Source organism: Lissotriton helveticus, chromosome 4_1 (genome assembly GCF_964261635.1).
Source record: "Lissotriton helveticus chromosome 4_1, aLisHel1.1, whole genome shotgun sequence".
NCBI classification, from domain to species: domain Eukaryota; kingdom Metazoa; phylum Chordata; class Amphibia; order Caudata; family Salamandridae; genus Lissotriton; species Lissotriton helveticus.
Window position 1 is genome coordinate 954,316,631 of NC_136063.1, and position 23,205 is coordinate 954,339,835.

Sequence of the window (23,205 nt, forward strand, 5' to 3'; positions counted from 1 at the left end):
AGCTACTTCTTTCCAATCAGGAATTACAACTTAAAAGTGTTTTAAAGTATTCCCAGTGCTAGCCTATGAGAGGAGTAGACCTTGCATTAGTGAAAAACTAATTTAGCTGTTTGTCGTTACCAGGACATGTTAAACTTAACAGTACTTGTACTACCTTTACCTTACACAGCACCCTGCCCTTAGGGCTTACTTGTGTATAATAAAAGGGGAGTTTAAGGCTCGGCAAGTGGTTTCTCTACATAGCTGCCTTTGGGTTTTGTGATGCTTATTAGGCATTGTTGTTCTGTGTCTGTGTCTCAGCACTAGAATTTCGGCTAGTATATTTGAAGTTTACAAATTAAATAGCTAATTAAATAGATAAGTACTTAAAAAATACATGAACTTAAAGAATGGCAGTTCGTGGTAGTGTCTATTCTTTATGTTGAATCATAATAAGTGTGCTTCTTTAAAAGAACTGATTTAGAAATATTAAAAACATGAGCATGCTCCACTGTTTGCTAACCTCTTTTGATTAAAAATTCAGATTTGTTAATCATAGCTGTTCCACTCAGATAGAAAAGGGTATTCTCAATCCAGAGGTCTTCTTACGTTTGTGCTGGGAACTTATCCAAGGCCCTCTCTGGCTGAAGAAGAAGAAGACTCCTTAATCATGTTATCAGACTCCATGTTCTGAATTGCAATCCTCACTAGGTGGCTGAATTACGGCCCTGGTATCTCGGTATTCCCTACAGCCAGGAGGGCTGTTCCTCAAGTTGTTTGGACTCCAGAGTGTAAATGGCAGCAGCAGAATTGCGGAACGCATCGCTGGGAAAAATATGTCAACTGTGGGCTTCTTCTTTGCTTCTCATCTGAATACCATTATTGCTAGAATGTAGGTGTGATTGAGCCGTACAACAGGGCTTTTTCAAGATCGTGGTCAGTTCATAGGATGTTGTCAGAGGATTCCCATCAAAGATGACTTGAGGACTTTTATTCTTTGGTACCAGTTCCTGTTAGACCATAGTGAAGGTGGGAGTTTGCTAAAGAATGATGTGTAACAAGGCAATTATTCCCGTATTTTTCATTACTTAATTATTCCCCCGCTTCCATTTTTTGCCCTGAATTTTGCTCCTTGGGCTGGAGCTTCTACTGGATTATGTTTCTGGTTATTTTGCCTGTTTTTTCTCTTTCCTGTTCCTTCTGTAGGACTTTGGTTCTTGGCATTCGCATCTTTTGTAATCTTTATCGTAAATCAAGATTCTTAACATTTCCAAGGAGGATGTTTTCCCCTTTGTGATTTTTTTCTCTATTTGGGACCCTTTCCATGAGACACATGACTGCTTTCACATATACTATTCCGTGCAGAGTTGACCTATGGCTACTGGGAGGAACTGTTCTTTCTTCTGTGGAAAAGTAAATTTTGCCATGTTCTGTGTCCCTACGCTTCATCCATCATATGTTATGTGTGCATGACCAATATGCATATGTTATTCCCCATGTCTGATTACTGACGCAATTACAGTTGTGTCCACCTCTGATATGTCAGTTTCCAGTCCTCGTGAATACTACGAATATCAGGCCTATGTAAAGTTATGTTGCCACGTTTCCCAGTGTACACGTTATTTCATTATAAAGTCCCCGTTTCCAGGCCTCAACAGGGCCCGGACCACAGATTCAGCTCCTGTCTCCTGAAAGCCTCGCTGAGGAGCGATACAGCCCCCACCTGTATCCTCGACCCTTCACTTACTTCCTGCCTCGCAGTGCCCGGTGCAGCTCGGCTCTGCCTCTGAGTCTGCCAAGAGTATGTTATGATTCCAGTTATCAGTTCAGTCCTCCTTCTGCATTCCTAAGCTACTGAACTGCATCAATAGTTTCCGTCATTGTCTAGCCTTCTCGTCTCCCTGTTAGAGAAATACTGTATTTAATGGTCATTTAGTATTCTTCATCACGCATTTCATGTAGAATAATGCATGGTCCAGTCTTAGAGTCAAGTTAGCTTTTCCCCTCATGACTCCTAGTTTATATCAACATGTTCCCTAAACATCAGATACCAGATAGGGTTTAGGTACATGTCGCTCCGACCCTCCAGACTCTAGTCTCTGCTCCTAACACAGAGTTCGTAGCCCCCAGTTTCTCCTAGTAATACGTCATTGCCAGTTTTCGCGCACCATTAGGTTAGAGGTCCCGGCTCCTTAGGTAGCCCCCTCCTATGTTTCCGCCCCATTCATGACATATTCTGTTACGTTTGCATCACATGTTTATGTATACTCCCAGTTACACCTCTTTTTACTGTTATCTTTCGCGACTGCTACGCGTCACGCCTTCTGCTCCACCCACTGCTACGCCTACTGCAATGTAATGCTATGTGTTTGCGCTATGTATATAAATCGATGTATTGTTATTAAAAGTTAGCGCGCTCATCCCAGACCTAGCCCCAGCAGCTGCTGGGTCATCCTATGCAGGTTGTCCTGATCCTGTCCTTATGCTGTAATAAACCTGCAGAAACTCCTACTACCTCGAATCTTGACTCTTATTTTATTGAGCTATCTGTTATTCATTCATTCATCCAAAAATAGATCCGGTATTATTTATTTATATACCACATAATGGCGCCCGAATAGGGACTTGCCCTTTCCCCACGCGTCGGTGAAGCCACGCCGACCCCCTGACCCTCTGCAGCCGTGACGGAACCATACCGGCCACGTGCAGATATTTCTGCTTCAAGTATCCCTCAGGCCCACGGAGGAGACGGAGGAGGCGGTCCAGCATCCGAACGAGACGGTGGAGGAACGCGGCGAGTCCCCGACCAGAGCCCAAGCCGAGAGTCCAAGGTCCGAGGTATCCGGAGGCCCACCCGTAACTGAAGTCCGAAGTTCGTCGTCGTAGCAGTCCAGTCCCGCCCGAGGCTTTCCGTTCCGTGCTGCCCGGTGAGTACCATTGCTGGGGTAGTATCTAGACAGGACCAATCTAAATTGACTCCTGGTCCGTGGGTTGGTGGTGCCCAGACTCACAAACGAAGTGTTCACCTAGGTGGATACGGGTCTTGATGCGTCCCTTTGTGGGACCGGTATGTTCCGTACTGTTACAGCAGTGCATCCAGTAACTCTAGTCTGTTCCGTTCTCGAGATAATCTGTTCTGTTTCTGTTTTCAGTATTTTCAGGTAATTTTCTGTTCGAACTGTTATGTTATGATACTGTTTAATGTAATTCCAATGTCGTGGTATGCCTGAATTGTTTTCCCAATTGTTATTGTTCTTCGTGTATTGTATTGTGTTCCGATTCAAGTTTACAATGCCGCTCTTTTCAAGATTACGTCAGTTAAAAACTAGAAAGGGTCTGTTAGAGGAAGCAGTTCCTGTCCCGCCTAGGGACAGTCCAGGTCATTTTATGTATCAGAAATATGGCATAAGCGCCATAATGTATCTAGATTTATGGGTAGAGTATACCAAACAGTTAGAAGAAAAGTATAGATGGCCCGTATCGGGTACATGGGATGCCGAATGTATCATGCGAGTAGAAGAAGCATTATGGAAAAAGAAAGCCAGACAGTCACAGAAAGATGCCATCGAGTTATGGCGTAAAGAAGCGCACAGAAGAACGGAAAAGGAAGTCAGAAAGTCAGAGTTAAGTAGAGAATCCCAGGAACGAGCCCAAGAAAGAGAATTAATCGAGATAGGTGAACAAGTCAAAGCCGAACAGTCAGACAGACAGAGGCATGCCCTAATTAAGGGTATGTATCCTCTCCTTGCCGAAGGTTTGCCAAAAGCGACCCCAGAGGCATCCAGTAATTTCCCGCCGCCATTAGTTCCGACCAAGCTACGTCACAAACAGACCGCAGCTGATATTTTTATTTCGTCCTATTTGGACGACACAGTCCCCGAATATGCAAATCCTGTTCGCACTCCGCCAGTCCCTGCAAATCAGGCACTTCCCGCTCCTCCAGACACCGGAGTACCTGTTACGGTACCCCCGGTCCAGCCTACAGTTCCATTTCCCACTCTGCCAGGACGTAGAGCCTCAGTCGACGATTCCAGTCTAGGGGCCGCGGGAGGAGGTCTTCCTCAAACCCCGCCGCCACACAAGCGTTTATCAGCACTCGAATTACATGCTCAAGCATCACAGCGTACTCCTAAAAGTAATAAGTCTGTCACAGAAATCAGACAAGCCCTTGGCGAATGTGTCTATGATCCAGTCCCAGGCGAGTATAATATGGTTTTATATTCCGTACGTGTAAGGAGAGTGACCGAGTATCTAGTCACCTTACCGAATATGAAAGAAGATCTAGACAGAATATATCGTTTCATCCGTACAGGGGATGATCCAGAAAGTATTGGCGAGATTATGTCTCAAAGGAAAGCCGAGATTCAGCTCATGATATTAAAGTTCCTGATCAATTGTCTAATAAGAGAACAAGATTACCCGTCTAAAGATCCCGCCGAAATGAGAATCCTGACAAGGTGGAGTGATAATATAGCCGAGGGTAAGCACAAGACCGTCGGTGCCATGGAGAGTATGTACAAGAAAATTCGTAAAGAAATAATAAGGTTACACGAACAGCGTAAAGCAGCACAAGTAAGCGAGAAAGAAAGTATCTCTGATCCTGAAGAGGAAGACGAGAATCCCGCCAGAATAGCGTATGTAGGAAAATCCAGATTTTCAGATCGCCATTTACGTCTAGAACACAAGTCTATTTTTCATCATCAAGCACCAGAACAAGGTTCTCTAGAACAAGTATTTCAAGCTACCGATCACATTCTGAAATCACGAGTCGGGTACAGTGAATTAAGTACTATGCATGAACAAGAACTAGCCCGATCAGCAGTCCGATGGATTACTGATTCTACCACTTTTCCAGACGAAATAGTGGCACAAATGTTTCTGAAACTGCCCCCAGCCGAGCAACGGCTGGTGGGTATGTATATGATCCAGCACCTCATTACTCTGTATGAGGGTCAACATTCTGATCCAGGTCCGTTACACGATATCCTGAACGAGTTACTCCAGTATAGATGGAGAGGTCTAGGTACCGATTTAACTAGTGTTATTCTAGAACAGCGTCACAAATATAGAACGTTCCTGAACCCGCATTTTGTTCATGTCTCACCCCCAGAAAGTAAACCATTCTACATAGACAGACAGAATCCGTTACGAGAAGTCCACCCAGTCCAAGGGGCGGGTGGCGTAATGCAACGAGTGTTTGTATACACTCCAATATCAAAGATGGAACTTCTTGAAATGAAGAAATTAATTCCCTGTCATGACAAAGATCCAGCAGGGTTCCATAGAGAATTAAAAGACATGCTCCGTATGGGAGAATACACTTACCCAGATATCATTAAAATGTTAAAGGTCCTGTTACCCGCAGGGGTATATGAAAAGTTAAAAGAAAAAGAATGGGAGGTGGGAGAGAAAAAGATCGATTGGGCAGCTCTAGAAGCTGAAGACAAGGCACGAGTACCAGGTACCGGTCTTGGAGATAAATGTAAAGAATTACCAGAATTATTGATTCAAGTTTTACCCAGATTATTGACAACGAGAAAAGAAGACTGGGATGCAATCTCGGCCTGTAAACAGAAACAAGATGAAGATATTAGTGATTTTTATTCTAGATTCGAAAAATGTTTCAGTATCAATAGTGGTCTCAAGACAAGTAGTGAGTCATACCCTCATCTTTTCGTTACCAAATTAGTCGAGAATTCAAGTCCACAAATTAAAAATCGAGTTTTGAAAGTCGAAAGCACCTGGCAAGCAAATACCCCGTCCCAGATGCTCCAGATGCTCCAGTACCACCAGAATAGAATCAGAGAAGAGCAAGAACACGAAAGAAAACGTATGAAAGACACGAAAATGAAAGTGCTAGTTGCACAATCTATTCCTCAAGACAGTCAGAAGAGGGGTCCGAATCAAGCCAGTCATCCTGCAGCTCCCGTTAAAGGGAACTGCAATTATTGTAAACAGCCAGGTCATTTTATAAACGAGTGTGCAGTTCTGAAACATAACATAGCTACTGGTAAGACTAAAGAAAGACCACGTCCGCCTAGACAAGAACAAGTTTCACAGATTCCTCAGTCACAGAATGCACAACAGACAGTTACAGTACCGCAGCCTATCGCTGCAACACAGCACGTTACATCGCAGATGTACCAGTATGCGCAGTCTGAGTATCCAGAGTACCAGTCATATTCATGAAACAGCCTAGAGAGGGAGGTAGGCTTGCCTCTCATCGAGATACCTGTAGATCAAGAAGGTCCCTATGTTCATAGTCAAGTATTAGGGAAAGATAGAAAGTTTTTGATCGATACAGGGGCAAGTAGGACCACAATTAATCATGCCGAAGTTCCAGGGGCTCCGCTCTCAGGCTCAAGAAATGTTTCCCTTGGATTTTCAGGAAAGCCAATAGTTAATGAGATATCAAAGCCAGTCACTCTAGAAGTAGGTCCATTGTCCCGCACTACTGATCTGTTACTTACTAAGTCATGTCCAGAAAATCTGTTAGGCATTAAGACACTGAAAGAATTAGGTGCAGTTATTTGCTGTTCCCCAGAGGGAATACGTCTGTTCCTACGTGACTTTAAGGGTCACTATGTATTACGAGATTTTGATTCAAGATTGTCTAATGTTCCACAGCACCTATGGGCGCAAGGTCCAACTGATGTAGGTTACATGCAAATCACACCCCATCGTGTGACTCTCAAACCAGGTGTAGTGTTACCCCGAATCAGACAGTACAGATTGCCACCTGAGGCTGTAGCAGCCTTATCCAAAATTATTGATGAGCTTATGGCTCAAGGAGTAGTTGTAGAAACTGACTCCAATGTATGTAATTCTCCGATCATTCCAGTCATGAAACGTACTGATCCGAATGCACCCCCAGTATATCGATTAGTGATTGATTTACGAGAGCTTAATAAATGTATTATTCCTCAGTATCCAGTTGTCCCAGACATCTCATCCCTGTTAACAGCCATTGATTCCGAAGCCATGTTCTTCACTGTCATAGACCTCAAGAATGCATTTTTTAGTGTTCCAATTCATCCAGACAGCCAGTTTCTTTTCGGATTTTGTTTAAATGGAAGGAGCTATATGTTCACACGCGCTCCTCAAGGTTTCACAGAAAGCCCTAGTATTTACAGTCAAGCACTCAAGAGACAACTAGACAACATTCACATGCCAACTGACACTGCCCTGCTCCAGTATGTCGATGATCTACTGATCACAGCCCGTTCTGAACGTGCCTGCGAGCGTGCATCACTTACAGTTTTGTATTTTCTAGCCGAAATGGGGCACAAGGTGTCACCTTCGAAGCTTCAATTCTGTGTCCAGCAAGTGGTATACTTAGGACACTTGCTGTCCAAGAGGGGTAGGCAGTTGACACCAGACCGTATCCAGTTAATAGCGAGTCTTCCCCAGCCCAGAACCCAGAAGGAGGTACGTGCCTTTATCGGCCTTACTTCTTATTGTAGACAATGGATTCCCCAGTATGCATTTCTAGCCAAGCCACTGATACAGTTAACGACACAGGAGGCAGCCGTATCGACTGTCCTCCCTTGGACATCTGAACATACACTTAGTTTTAACGAGTTAAAGAAAGCCCTATGTCAAGCTCCAGTTCTAGCCACACCGAACTACAGTAAGCCTTTTACACTTTTCGTTACTGAACGCGAAGGTACAGCATTATCTGTTCTCACACAAGATCAAGCAGGACAATACAAGCCCTGTGCTTATTTTTCGAGCACATTAGATCCAGTCGCCCAGGCGTTGCCTGCGTGCCTCAAGTCAGTTGCAGCCACAGCACTAGCTATCAGACAAAGTGATTCCATAGTTTTAGGACATTCCCTGACAGTACAAGTCCCACATTCCGTGGAAGTTCTTTTAAACCGAACACAAACACAGCACTTGACAATTGCACGTTTAACAGGTTATGAATTGACACTGTTCCAGCCACACATAGAAATTAGACGCTGCAACGTCCTGAATCCTGCTACACTGTTACCATCAGTTAATTCAAATCCAGACACACATGACTGTGTGGAAGTAGTTAACGTTACGACAAAGCCAAGACAAGATCTGACAGACATTCCGTTATCAGATCCCGACCTGACACTTTATGTGGATGGTTCATGTATGAGAACTAGTACAGGAGAACTAGTCGCCGCGTATGCAGTGACTACTGACACTGAAGTTATTGAAACACACCGTATTGATACCCTGTCCGCTCAAGCAGCAGAGCTAGTCGCTCTGACACAAGCCTGTATACATGCCAAGAACTTGAAAGTTAATGTTTACACAGATTCACGTTACGCATTCGGAGTTGTACACGACTTCGGAGTGCTCTGGCAGGAGAGAGGTTTCATGACTTCTCATGGAACCAAGATTCAGCATGGTCTCCTTATTCAAGCCCTGTTAGATGCCATACATTTACCGACATCTATTGCTATCATGAAATGCAAAGCACATACGAAAGTTACTGACATTATTTCCCAAGGTAATGATCTAGCAGACCGCACAGCCAAGCTTACAGCACAGACTCCAGACATTCCAGTTAATCAGACACGTACTCCAGATCCGATTACATGCATGACAGTTAAGGACCCTACACAAGATGTCATAGATATACAGTTACATGCTACTCCCGATGAAATCAAGAAATGGTCTGAACAAGGAGGGGTCCAGACAGATCAAGGATGGATAACAAAGGGTAGAGCCACATGGTTTCTCCCCGACTCTATGGTTCAAGTCATTATCAATACCGCACATAGTCCAGCACATTTAGGAGAAAAAGCTATGTTAGACAGTATCCAGAACATTTGGTTCAACAAGCATTTACGAGCTGCAGCCAAGCAGAAAGTCCGTACCTGTATGATATGTTGTCAGTTTAATCCAGGTAAAAGTGTCCCGGTGGAACAAGGTGGTTTCCAGCCCCCTGACCACCCTTTTGAGGTCCTCCAGATGGATTATATTCAGATGGAGCGATGTCGAGGTTTCAAGTATGTCCTTGTAGTTGTATGCGCTTTGTCCAGGTGGACAGAAGCATATCCAGTCCCAGATTACACAGCCGCGACCACTGCTAAGCAGTTGGTTCGTGAATTTTTCCCTAGGTACGGACTCCCTAGAGTCGTATATTCTGACAACGGTCAGCCATTCTCATCTGAACTCATGAAACACGTTTCCCTTTTGTTAGGGTACCAGTGGAAGTTCCATTGTGTACGCCATCCTGAAGCAGCCGGTCTCGTAGAGAGACATAATCAGACTCTGAAAATCCGTATTGCAAAAGTCTGTAAAGACAAAGGTGTGGACTGGTTAATAGCTCTGCCAGTCGCTTTATTTTATATGCGCATGGTCGCACATTCCAGATCAGGTTTGTCCCCGTATGAGGTCGTATTCGGCCGCCCCCCTAACATGTGGGGTACTCCTAGACCCCGAAGTATTACCGATGTTTCATGTAATATGCTGACAGATTACCTAGCTTCCTTGATGTCTGCCCTCAACTCATGTCGTTCACAGGTTGCCGCCGCATTTCCAGACAATACCGAGGTGGCACCGCACGAGATCGTTCCAGGCTCCTTGGTGATGATCAGAAATTTTGACAGATCAAGTCCGCTGGAACCACGTTGGAAAGAGCCACGTCAGGTCCTCTTGACCACCCGTACTGCCGTCAAGTTGGAAGGCAGGAAGGGGTGGGTCCATCTTTCTCATGTAAAACTTTTCAATGGATTGAAACCAGTCTCCAAGAACATTTCCAAGGATTCCCAAGATTCGAAAGACTGTCAAGACATTATTTTAAAGGACTGTCCCGCACAAGACATTATTACAACCCCTCCCTTGTTAGAGAAAACTCCGCAGCAGGAGTATAAGTTAAAGCTCAGGTCTAGTAAAATAAGTCAGTCAGTTTGATTGTATAAGTCCTCCCCTAGGTGAAACGGTTAGATTGTTTCTGACATGTATAAAATAGACCCCCATAGTGAGAGAGTCAGTCAAAGTTCAATCAAATGTATCGTTTTTCTGAGTTTCATATTATTCATCAGCATTTTGATTTCCTGCACCAGCTATGCGTTCTATCTGTATTGTCCAGTTCCTCATGTAAATATGTCTGCTAATGCTACAGTAGAGCACACGTTTAGTGATCTGCCTCCTCACGAATATTCTTACCGCCTCGCTATGCGTAACAACTCATTTATCCGTATGTTACATTACTCACACCAGACCAGCAATGCCACTAATTGTTGGGTGTGTGGTCGACTCCCCCCTTTCCAGACCTCGAAGGGAGTTCTGCCACTCTTTCCTTATCCATTCTCACACAATGGTTCGTGTGGAGCATGGTCCACGTTAACGTCATCCTCAACAGATATGTCTTTTCTTAACAGTACATGTTTTCCAGACAAGAAAGGTTTCCCCCACAGAACAGGTTTAGATCTAGAAAATGAAGTATATAATTTAGGTAACTATTCGTCGAATTTCATGGTCCTGAATGTTCAGTCTGATACTACTCCAGACTTACCTGCTATTTCAGTACTACCTGTCAAAGGCGAATTATGTGTCCGTAGTTATGGTTCCATACATGTAGGTCATAGTGAATGTACTACTGTTATCCAGTATAGTGACAGTGGGAAATCTGTTTTCAAAGCTTCACGTCATTCTTATTTTATTTGTGGTCAGACCGCATATGTCCGTCTGCCCCTCGATTGGGAGGGAACCTGTTACATTGCCTTCCTACTGCCACCTGTTTTTCTAGCCCCATCTGATTATCACAGAAACACACATCTAGTACACATTAGACATAGAAGGGAGTCCCCAATTGTCGATTATACTGAAACTACTCTAGAACAGTATACAGATTTCAATAAAGGTTTCTTCTTCTTTGTAGGACCTGTCCAGAATAGTAAACTGATCCGTAGGTTAACAAGAACCCTTGAAGCTGTAGTTAATGAGACTGCCTCTGCTCTAGGCAACCTAACTGAAGAACAATCTGCTATGAGATTTGTCGTTTTGCAAAATCGTCTCGTCCTTGACGTCATACTGGCCGATAGGGGCGGGGCCTGTAGAGTCATCGGATCTAGTTGCTGCATTTTCATTCCAAATAACGCGCCGTCTGTTTATTCAGCTATAACCAGACTCCATAAAATTGCCCATCTGTTACACCAAGATCCAGGCACCTGGACATGGTCCGGTTGGTTCTGGAATATAATTTCCGCATGGGGATGGAAAGTCCTGTCCTTTCTAGGTATTGCAGTAGCAATCATATTTAGCTGCTGCCTCTGTATACAATGTGGCCCTGCGATTTGCGGCATGTGTGCTACCTCTTGTATTCCTAGTCCCAAGCCCCGTTCTAAATCCCGTTCCAAGACAATTCGAGACGAGCAAATGATACTGTATGAAATGATAGATGGTATCATGAAAATTGATGTTTCCTGATGGAAACGTAGTGACAAGGAGGGAATGTGGAAAAGTAAATTTTGCCATGTTCTGTGTCCCTACGCTTCATCCATCATATGTTATGTGTGCATGACCAATATGCATATGTTATTCCCCATGTCTGATTACTGACGCAATTACAGTTGTGTCCACCTCTGATATGTCAGTTTCCAGTCCTCGTGAATACTACGAATATCAGGCCTATGTAAAGTTATGTTGCCACGTTTCCCAGTGTACACGTTATTTCATTATAAAGTCCCCGTTTCCAGGCCTCAACAGGGCCCGGACCACAGATTCAGCTCCTGTCTCCTGAAAGCCTCGCTGAGGAGCGATACAGCCCCCACCTGTATCCTCGACCCTTCACTTACTTCCTGCCTCGCAGTGCCCGGTGCAGCTCGGCTCTGCCTCTGAGTCTGCCAAGAGTATGTTATGATTCCAGTTATCAGTTCAGTCCTCCTTCTGCATTCCTAAGCTACTGAACTGCATCAATAGTTTCCGTCATTGTCTAGCCTTCTCGTCTCCCTGTTAGAGAAATACTGTATTTAATGGTCATTTAGTATTCTTCATCACGCATTTCATGTAGAATAATGCATGGTCCAGTCTTAGAGTCAAGTTAGCTTTTCCCCTCATGACTCCTAGTTTATATCAACATGTTCCCTAAACATCAGATACCAGATAGGGTTTAGGTACATGTCGCTCCGACCCTCCAGACTCTAGTCTCTGCTCCTAACACAGAGTTCGTAGCCCCCAGTTTCTCCTAGTAATACGTCATTGCCAGTTTTCGCGCACCATTAGGTTAGAGGTCCCGGCTCCTTAGGTAGCCCCCTCCTATGTTTCCGCCCCATTCATGACATATTCTGTTACGTTTGCATCACATGTTTATGTATACTCCCAGTTACACCTCTTTTTACTGTTATCTTTCGCGACTGCTACGCGTCACGCCTTCTGCTCCACCCACTGCTACGCCTACTGCAATGTAATGCTATGTGTTTGCGCTATGTATATAAATCGATGTATTGTTATTAAAAGTTAGCGCGCTCATCCCAGACCTAGCCCCAGCAGCTGCTGGGTCATCCTATGCAGGTTGTCCTGATCCTGTCCTTATGCTGTAATAAACCTGCAGAAACTCCTACTACCTCGAATCTTGACTCTTATTTTATTGAGCTATCTGTTATTCATTCATTCATCCAAAAATAGATCCGGTATTATTTATTTATATACCACACTTCTTGTGCGCTTTCTGGTTACCCGTTGGAAAGTCTTTGGTTCTGAAGTCTGCGTTGCTTAGGCTTATAGGGACTGGATACTAGATTCCAGTTGGAGCACATCTGCCTTCAGATCAGAGGATAGTGCATGTTTGCTAATTCATGTGTAATTACACAAACACCCATGTCAGTCTTTTTCACCTGCTATGTCAATCTAGACCAGGATCCGCCATATGAAAATCAGTCTTTGTCCTTCTATATAGGAGAAACAAAAAATGGTGAGCCTAGAGCATGTTCGTCACTCAAGAAGAATTTCCAGTTTTTGTGCATACATTTTGTTTGGGCTTCTGCCTTCAGTTTGTCGTAAGTAAATTAGAAGTAAAAAATGTGGCTAGTTCTATTGCTTTGATCATTTAAGGCATTTTGTATGGTTTGTCTTTCATGATGGTCACAGATCAAATGCATGTTGTGTGTCCTTAATCTGCGGTAAAACCAGCAATGCCACTGCATGCCTAACTAGATTCTACTCTAAATAGCAGGGGTAGTATTTCTGTGTGAAGTACATTCATGTAGTGCTAAATGCTAGGATTATTGACTTTCTAATGTATCTATAAAAACATGAAATGAAGAGAAATCTGATGGTTTTATAATGTCATTGATAAATGTTAAGTTTTCAGGTGTATGTATTACTGAAGTAGGTTCTGTGTCACTGGGTCTCCTAAAGTTCAAGGAGATGTTAAAATTTAAACTTTCTTTAAGATTGCTAGTGAGATATTACTTGAGCTATCACTTGTAAATATAAGTTGAAATTGAAAAGCTCATGAAGAGGCAATTTGGGTAAGTATCACAATGATAAGGTTGCAGTTTCATTGGTTGAGCATGTATGAAAGTACAAGCTGGTAAAGAAATTATTTTTTGTGTGACATTTTTTCTACAAGCAAGAACATACACACTTTTCCACCTATTTTGGTGCCCTAGGAGCTCAGCATAAGACTGCATTTAATTGGGTTATTCTTAAAAGGTCTGCCCTTGAATCAGTGATTTTGAGATGTGCTTACAGACTATTTCTAAAATAGGAAACAGTTCTTGTTCATGTTGCACCACACATCTGCAAAAGTACCTTGCATGTGTTGTCCTTTAATTAAGTGCAGTATATATCATTTATATATGTATCTCAGGTGTGGACTATTGGCTTAGTCAAGCTTGAAGATCAAGAGAGTGAGGGTAGGTTGTAGTTTTTCTGCTATCCAAGGTATGAGAAGATGCATTGCAGTGTCTTAATTGTGTAGGAATTGTCTCTTATGATCTCATTGCTATTTGGTATCAGGGCTAGATCTGAGTCTATGGTTGTTGACAAGTCATCCTGTGCCCTGGGCACCCCCAGGGCACAGGACTGGTACTGATGGTAACTGACTCTGACTGTCCCTGGGCTATGGTTAACCAGGCCCAGGGCCAGTGCTATGGTGAAAACAAAGTGAAAACACACACACACATTAGGGTACACTATGTGTTAGGGTTACCCTATAATTGGCATGACCTACCCTATAAGTACCTAGTACATAATAGGGCAGGGGGATTTAAACTACATTGAAGTCCCTAGTATATAATAGGGCATGGCAGTTTAGAGGCCAGCAACCCTTTCTGCATTTGCATGTGTGCACTGCAGAGAGCCCGTGGCCATTTAAAAAAAAGCCCTGTGTTGCAGCACTGCTTTTAAATGTAAATTGTGCCCAAACTCGACTTAAGTGTTAGGGGAACTTAAAAATGGATAAACTACAATATTTTGGCATATTAAGTATTGCCAGGGTCTCCCCTAGGTCTTTTGTTGGTTGACCAAATATCCAGAGACCCTCGTAAGGCCCTTCAGGGTGCGTAATATCATCAGGAGGGACCCAGCTGGATCCTGTTTATGTACCATCTGGCCATCTACATAAAGTGCGACTTTCTTCACCCAGCCATTACATTCTAAAGGAGTGCTGCCCCTATTGCCCCTGATTTTATTTGCAAAAGACTCGCTGTATAAATTGAAAAGCAATGGCAATATCGGGCACCCTTGTCACGTCCCTCTGTCTATTTTGATCTGTTTGGTTAAGTTACAATTCACTGCAATCCTGGCTAACCAGCTTTTGTAGATTAACCTAATTGCTCTTATGAATTCCTCTCTAAGATCATATCTTTGGATAACATGGTGTAAGAAAGGCCAACTCACTCCATCGAATGCCTTGGCGGCGGCGAAAGTCAAACTTGTTAGTGCTGAACTATTATCTGTAGCCATATCAATCGATTCAACCAAGTCATATGTTAATTTGTGAAGCTATTGCCCCTTGTTAAACCCCTTCAGAACCTCATAGACTAAGGCCCCGAACACCTTCTCCAACCTCTTTGCCAACACCGGTGTATACATTTTGGAAACGCTATTAAGTAAAGATAGTGGCCTATATGATTTGCAGGTCTTAGGTTCTTTGTTTGGTTTCAATATAATGCTGATTCTAGCCTCATCCCAAGATTGTGTCAAACATGACCCCCCAAAAAACCTCTATTTAGTAAATCAGTTAAGGGTTGGATCAGCTCGTCTTTTAGTACCATAAACAGTTCATCCGGTAGACCGTCTGGGCCAGCTGCTTTCCTCTTTTTAATTTCTTTATTGCCCCTTGCACGTCTTCCATACTGTTCTTCTGATTTAAACTCTTTTGCTTCAATATTCAAAGTTGGCAAAGCATCACTCCCAAGAAATTTCTCTGCCTCAGAGACTACCAAATCCTCTGTATATAATTCTTGGAAGAAACTGGTAACAGCCTGCTCCTCATCTGAATCCTCTATACATGGTTTGCCATTCTGTTTATCTTCAAATTGTTTGACGGTGTTTCTGGAGTACTCCACCTTCATCTTCCGTGCCAGTAGTTTCCTACAACCCTCTCCATATTCATAATAGGCCAAATTGCTAGTTTCCCATTTACTTCGTATCCTCCCTTCCAGCTAATCTGCTAGCTTCGCTCTTACATGTTTGACCATATTCTCTGCAGCAGCCTGACCCTGTGCATTGAGTTAATCTTAGCTTCTATGTCCCTTTATTTATTCTGTGTTTCCTTATGTTTTTTCGCTGACTGGCCTCTTATCCTGCGCCGAATGAAGGCTTTATATGTGCCCCATATTGCATGTATGAGGGCCAAGTTACTATTTAATTGGAAAAATTCAGTTGTATCTCTTCTGAGCTGCTCTGTCACTGCCGGATCAAGTAAAAAAAGTTCTATTTAGGGACATTCTAGGGGGAGCCGATGTTTTGTTTGCCAAGGAGTAATTCTACCCTCACTGCAGAGTGATCTGAGCAATGTTCCGACAGATGCTCCACTCTTCTAAAGTTTTTGCGTAACCAAACACCCAGTGATTATTTCTCCAGCCACCTTCTTTTCGAGCGCCGAGACCCCCCCTGACCCAGCTGGGGTACCCTCATTTCAACCATATTAGGTGCGAATAATTGAATAGAGAGAGTGCATGTGCTGGAGGCCTCATTAGAACAGCTCAGTAGAGAGGTTGAAGCCACATGGGGAAATTCAGGCTTGAAAACAGGTGAGAAAAAACTCAGAGACAAAATGGAATCCCTGGAAAATAATGTGAGACGGAATAATGTTAGAGTGGTGAACGTTCTGAAAGGTTCAGAAGGAGAAAACAGTAAGGGTTTTATGATAAATTTGTTGAAAGAATGTATCCCTTCTGTAGATCCCTTATTGCTCAAGGCAGATTGTTAGAAACAGGTATCGAGGTGCAGAGCGGGCGGGCCAAACTCTGGAGGAAATGTGTAAAGCATCCGCGCAGCACACACAGGCGACACACCAGGCACACTACAAAAAGAGACTCCACACCAGGTTGCATGAAAAAATTACTTGTGTCTTTATAAAACACATTAGAATGCAGAACACAGGTGCATATCTTCCATGCCAGCCGGCACCGGGTAACAATTTACACGGGTATTATTTACAGGGCAGGGCCAATCGGGCAGCTGCCAGAACCATTGCAACAGGACAAAGGGAAAAGGAAACTCCATCAATAAATGTATCACAGCCAGCAGCTACTGGCAAGGCCAGGCACGTAGCATAAATCACGTTTGCATACAGCGTGGTCAGAAGGCATATATTAAGTAGGCCTAAACATACAGCATAGGGGAGGAACATTAGGTATTAACCTCATTAGCATGAATCGATATCCCTAGACTAAACCATATTGGCATGAGGCATAGCCATATACCCTAAACAGGAAATGAGAACATCTTTGCATGTCGTTAACCAAAATTCTTATGCATGAGGCATGAGCCCGTGGGCATAAACAATATTAACATAAATGTATTAGGACAGGCCCAGTCCAGCTAACCATCAGGCATAACCATGAAGCCTCATCATGAGCTAAATACAACATCATTAGCATAAAAGCAGTAGGCCTGACCTGTGAGCATAATCTTATACAGTAGGCATCAGAAGCATGAATGTATTAGGCATCAAATCATGAGCATGGGGCAGAATCCTAACATAAATCCCATCCTGCATTGGGCAGAATCATGGGAGAACAGGTGCATCATCTTTAGGAAAAAGCGTTAGGCACATTAGTATAAATGCATTACCATGTGGGCATGACGGCATGAGTCATCACTAGCATGAAGGCATCATCACAAGTAAGCATGAAAACTTTGGGAAGTAGGGAAAGGCTACACCTATTATCAATAGCCCGCATGGCAACTAGTCCTTGGCGCCAACAATGCGTTCATGTGTGTCCCACTGCAGGTTGCTGACTCCCTCAAGAATGGCCCAAAGTTACCTCGGTGCAGCGGCCCGCAACTGCAGCGCCACTGGGCAGCCACCAGACACTGGCACCATTGTGCGTACGTAGGAGCCCCACTCAGGGGCTCTGAAGTACAAAAGGTCCAACGTTGCAGTTGCCACTGTCCAGCGGAGCAGCTGTGTTCAGCAAATCAGGCCAGGAGCTCCTCACAGGCCCTCGTTGGAGCTCCTCACAGGACTCTAAATACAAAAATGCCCCCAGACGTTGCAAAACTGTTGCAGCGGCCTGCAACTGAGGCGCCACTGTGTACTGCCAATTAGCGCTTGGCACTAGCAGTGCCTGGGGGTCCAAAACACGCAATGGACAATACGTTGCAGCTGCCCGCTTCTGTGTGGCACAGCTGTGCCCGGTGCGGGCCCTCCCGGTACGTCGGGGGCCTCAAGCACCGACAGTGCCTTGGCCGGACCCCGACAGTCCCACAACTCAGCCCCACTCACCGGCAGACAGGGGTTCCTTTGAACTTCACCCGGGGCTGCACTCACTCTCGGCCGTCCTGGCGCTGCAGGGCTCTGGCTCTGTATCCCGGGAGCCCCGCATTCCTCTCGGCTGCTCCCTGGCTTCACCCGGGCCCCCTCCTGGGACCCGGGACTGAGATGCGGAGCCCACGAGGCTCTGGACAGCTTCCTGCTGCGGGACGAGACTTCCCCTCAGGCACTCCTGCCAGCGCCAATCTCAGCGCGGCTCCCCTGACATCACGGGGAAGCCCGCGCGGCACTCCTGGGCCAGCGGCGGTGATCCTGGTCGATTCTGAAGTGCGCGGTGGGCTCCCGCCTTCAGTTTAAATACACCTGCTCTTCTGGCCAGCTCCCGCGATAAGGGTGCACTACGCGGGGTGAGCACCCGCTGGGTTTCTTAACAGGCTGGAATGCAGGGTAGGCACCCGCTGTGGAGAAAAATAAAGGGTAGAAGCGGGGTGGGCACTCGCTATTGTTGAATCAGCCGAAAAGCGGCACACACGCGGGGTGGGCACCCGCGAAGGCGGCAGATGGCGGGGTAGGCATCCGCTTTCCCTCTGCCCACAGGGGGGATACCCGTGCCGGGGGTCCCCTCGGGGGTCGCACAGCGTCAGCAGATTCTTGGGGGGGGGCAGCACTTACTTGGCACGCCGCTGGCAGCAAGCGGTAGTTTCCAGAATAAGAGCACTTGGGTGATGCAGCGCTTTTACCTTGTGGTTCCCAGCACTTCCCAGTCTTGGCGCTGGCGGCAAGTCCTTTCAGTATAGCGCTTTGTTAGCACAGTCAATGGAACTATAGTGCTTTCGCAGCCCAGCGCTGCAGGTGTCAGCTCCTCACCTCCTGGGCAGTAAGATACAGCGCTCTTCTTCTCCAGGCGCGACCCAGCAGGCAGGGCACAGTTGTAGATCTCACAAGGCGCTAGGTAGGAGAGCAGCAGGCCCTACTGGGCAAGATCAGCGGTCAGTGGGCACTCATCAGAACAGGGCCGCAGTTCCTAGGAACCGTCATCCTTTGTAACGTGGCACTCCTCCTGGTACAGCAGTCTTTACTCCAGCAGCTGGGCTCTCACTAGCCCAGCACACAGGCCCATGCGGCGATATCTCCTGGCAGAGTGTCCCCTCTCTTTCAGGTCCACGCTCAGTCTGAGCACATGGCATCCCAGCTCGGCTATTTATACACCCCTCACCCCACCTACCAGAAAGGGCTAGAACCTTCTAGAAGGCTCCTGGCAGTCCCCGTCCAAACTGTCACTGTGGGGGAGGTGTAGGGCACCCTGTCACTTCAAACACTTCAGACACTAGACCGCCAACCCACCTCAGGCTGGCGGCACAAGCAGACAGAAATGTCGTTCATTTTAAAAGTGACATTTTACAAAGGTGCATTTCTACAATGGTAGAAATAAAGGTGCGTACACCATTGCACAACATTTATTAGTTTTAGTTCAGACACACCTTATCATTAAAAAGGCTAGGGGGACAAGCGAAAAAATGTTGGACAATAAGGGCCAAGTCTAACACAGATATACAAATGATTTTTCTTGATCCCTTTACAAAGAATTTAAACAGGAAGAACCCTAGGAAAAATCAGATCAATTTCAATACGTATTCGCTGAAAGAACGACATTTATTTGAATCCATTAAAGCTGGTAACTAGACGAAAGGATAGTGGTCTTTGCACATTAGGTCGGAAATTTCCAGGGTCACGCAGGACAGACAGTGGAAGTTGCAGAAGTACATCCAAGAACTTAGAACAATAGGAGCTACTGCCCAAATGATATTCCTCGGTACCCTAAAAATCATGTGGAAAAATATAATGCACAACATAAAAGACCTGAAGGAGGTAGAAAACTTAGTAGAACAGATTTAAGTTCTACTGAAACAAAAAGGGTATCAAGAGTTTTTTGTCTGTTGCTGTATTTTGTTTTTTGGCTTTGTTAGATTTTTTTTGTAAACCTTTTTATTGGATTTTACAGTTATTGTACAGGTTATATACAGTCTATAGTTTTTATCATTGCACAACATTCATTGTCAACATTTTCATAATGGGTAACTGCGTGTCTATTGAGTGGGATGCCGCTCTTCTTGTGTGGGGCAGGCGTAGATGCATGCCTGTTCGGGGATGTCGGGAGGCCTTATGGAATAACCATTCCCCGGGAGCGAGTGTTGGACCTATGTTGTCTACGTGTGATGGTTCAAGGGGACGATCCATATGTGCAACCAAACTGGGGAGACAGAACTTAGGGCGGTAGGAAAAAGGGGGCGTAGCTCCTCGCAGGTTCATTATCAGCGAGCAGTGATTTCCCATCGTCGCAAGTGGGGCGATCTACTCAGGGCGGTCGAGGGGGTGGCCTTGTTCAGGGGGGGGGCATTGTGCGGGTCATGGTGAATTTGGACCTGGCTCAGTCTGTGTGGCCTGCGGAGTCTCCACAGGGGTGGCCTGTGTTTATACAAAGTTATGGAGGAGCATTGACCATTCCATCGAAATTGGGTTTTGTCGCATGCCGCGTGCCTCTTCCTCTCTGATGATGTCCGCCTCAGGCGCGTCCCACTTTTTAAGCGCCCCCCACCATGCGGCTATTGGGGGACCGCCCGGTGAGCGCCAGTGCATTGCGATGGTTCGCTTTGCGAGGAGTATAGCTAGTAATGCAAATCGGGTCTCTACCTTTCTCTGCTTGTGTTGCTTAAAGATGCCTAGGGAACATGCCTCCCACGTGGTGAGTCCCTCCATGCCCGTTACCGTCTGCAGTGTAGTGTGCACTGTTGTGGAAAGGGCTTGCAGTGTGGGGCAGGTCCAGAACATGTGGATCAATGGGGCTTCAGGGGTGTTGCCGCAGGGGCAGTCAAACTGTGTCGCTGGGAAGAAGCGCTGAAGCTGCGACGGCATGAGGTATGCGCTGTGTAGTATGTTAAATTGGATGTTTTTGAACCTTTAATTGTGGGACTCTTTTTAGTGGTGTTCCAGTACTGTGAGCCATTCTTTGTCTTGGAGAGACCGTCTGAATTCCTCCTCCCAGTGGAGTCGCAGTCGTGTTAGGGGTGCATGTGTAAGTTCCATGATGGATTTATAGATCCATGTAATGAGGTGTTTCCCCATCCCCATGTTTAGAGAGCGTATGCAATACCGGGTGTGTCTTGGGTTTTCCGTCCGTGAGGTCCCACGTCTTTCTGCAGTCGGCAACCAGTTGTCAGTGTAATAGAAACTGGCCGGCAGGAAGCCCACTCTCTTCAGACAACCCTGCGAACGACATCAGCTGACCGTCCGAGAATAGGGCTTCTAACTTGGTGAGCGTGTGCTCTGTCCACACTTGCAGTTCAACCATGGTGTAGTACCCTTTCCCCTTGGGGAGGCCCGCTAGTGGCAATAATGGGGAGTATATGGGCGTCGCATTAGATAGACGGTGTATCCGTAGGGTGTAGGATATGGCCACTTTGACCAATAGGGGGTGTGCCGAATTGGGCTTGGTCCCCGGGAGGAGCATCTGCAGAATTGACACAGCTCCTGTTTGTGTTATCGTTTCCCCCAGGTTTGGCTCGCTGTCCATCGCGATAGCTATTGCAGCTGCGCTGTGAGGAAGTAGGCCTCACAGGACGGGGCTCCCTGCCCCCCTCCCCCCATCTTGTGGCAGCTGCTGTATTGTCAGGGCTACTCTACGGTGGCCCTTCCCCCAGATCAGTGAGGTCAATAACGAGTCTAGCTCTTGAAAAAATAAGCGTGAGGGGATAACCAGGACATTGGCGAAATAGTAGAGGAGCCGGGGCATCAAGATCATTTTGGATAGAGCGACCATTCCAATTGGGGTCAGGGGCAGTGTGTGCGACAGAAGTTGACTTGGCTTTTGAGTCCTCGGAGGGCCCAATAGTGGTTGCACTCCAGGAGGTCCTGAGGTATATGATAGAGTCAAATTCCCAGGTATCTTGGGACATCTCCCGTCCAGGACAGTGTGGTGTCTCCCACACTGACCTCCCAGCGAGGTACATCCGGGTGCAGGGGGTAGATGGAAGATTTGGCCCAGTTTACCTTCAACCCTGCGGCTTTCTCAAAGTCAGTGAGTGTGGTTCAAAGAGTGGTGAGGTCTGCCGCGATGTCCCTGACATAGATGAGGAGGTCAGCCGCATACAGGGACAGACCATGTGTACGGCCCTCCAGCGGTATACCCCAGAGCTCGCCCTCCTCCCTCAGTTGTATCGCCAGCGGTTCCATTGCGATGGCGAATATTACGGGGGACAGGGGACACTGGCGTGTTCCACGCATGACCGAAATGGGGGGTGAGATGTGCTTTTGGCTTTGTTAGATCTTGGTATGTTGATCCTCTAAGTAATGATGCTTGGGTCTCGTCAGATGACTGTTGATTTATCGGTAACTGAAGCGTCTCCCAGGGGGGTGAATATGAACCCCAATGTGTGACAGGCAGAGTGAGTTGACCCTAATGTGATTTATTGGTTATCTTCTTGCTCACCCACGACCTGTCCACCATTAAAACCAACTTCTCCAGTGCCATGACTAACTTAGCCAAATGGATGATGGACAGCCGCCTCAAACTCAGCTCAGACAAAACAGAAGTACTATTCTTCAGGAAGAACACCTCCGCATGGGACCATAGTTGGTGGCCAGAGGAACTCGGGCCAACACATTCACTGACAGACCATCCACGCAACTGCTGCATCATCCTCAACAGACAACTGAACATGAAATGACAAGTCAATGCAGTTGCCTCCTCTTTCTGCCAGAGTCTTTGCATGCTTTGCTTCAGATGGATCCCAATTAACTCCAAAAAGTCAGTCACACAGACCTGTGTTGATTTCTTCAGCCCGGTCTCTTTCTTCTTGCCAGGGTCTGCTTAGTCCAGTTCTGGGTTTTTGGGTCGAATTCTTATACCCCTTTTTTCTCATTGAAGTCTTTGTTCAGAAAGTCTCTCTTGCTCAGCAAAACTAGTTCTGTCCTCCATGGTCCAGCCACACTAAAGAGGTCGAGACAGCATTGTGCAGGGCGGCCACAGCCTATTCAGGTGCTAGTGACAACTCCCCCCGCGCTCTAGCCCAGGATGGCTAGTCAGCATAAGCAGGCACATCCCAGCTCCCTGTGTATGATCGTCTGGAGTGAATGCACAAACAGCCCTTGTCAGTCTTAAACCAGATGTGGATTCCACAGGCAGGCTGAGGCACAGGATGGTTAAACAAGAAAAGACCCACTGTCGTAAAAGTGGGCCTTTACAAACACACAATTAAAAAAATATGTGTTATTAAATTCTGAACTCAAGGAGCCCAAACTCCAAATTCCCAATTGAAAATTACACTTAAAATGTTTCAAGGCAGAGCCCATGCTAG

General features: G+C 45.8%; 1 protein-coding gene across 2 annotated transcripts in view; it reads left to right on the plus strand.

Moving 5' to 3' along the window:
- ATP9B (ATPase phospholipid transporting 9B) overlaps nt 1-23,205 on the plus strand; it is a 2,445,811-nt gene that overhangs the window by 687,077 nt on the left and 1,735,529 nt on the right. The window lies entirely within an intron of this gene.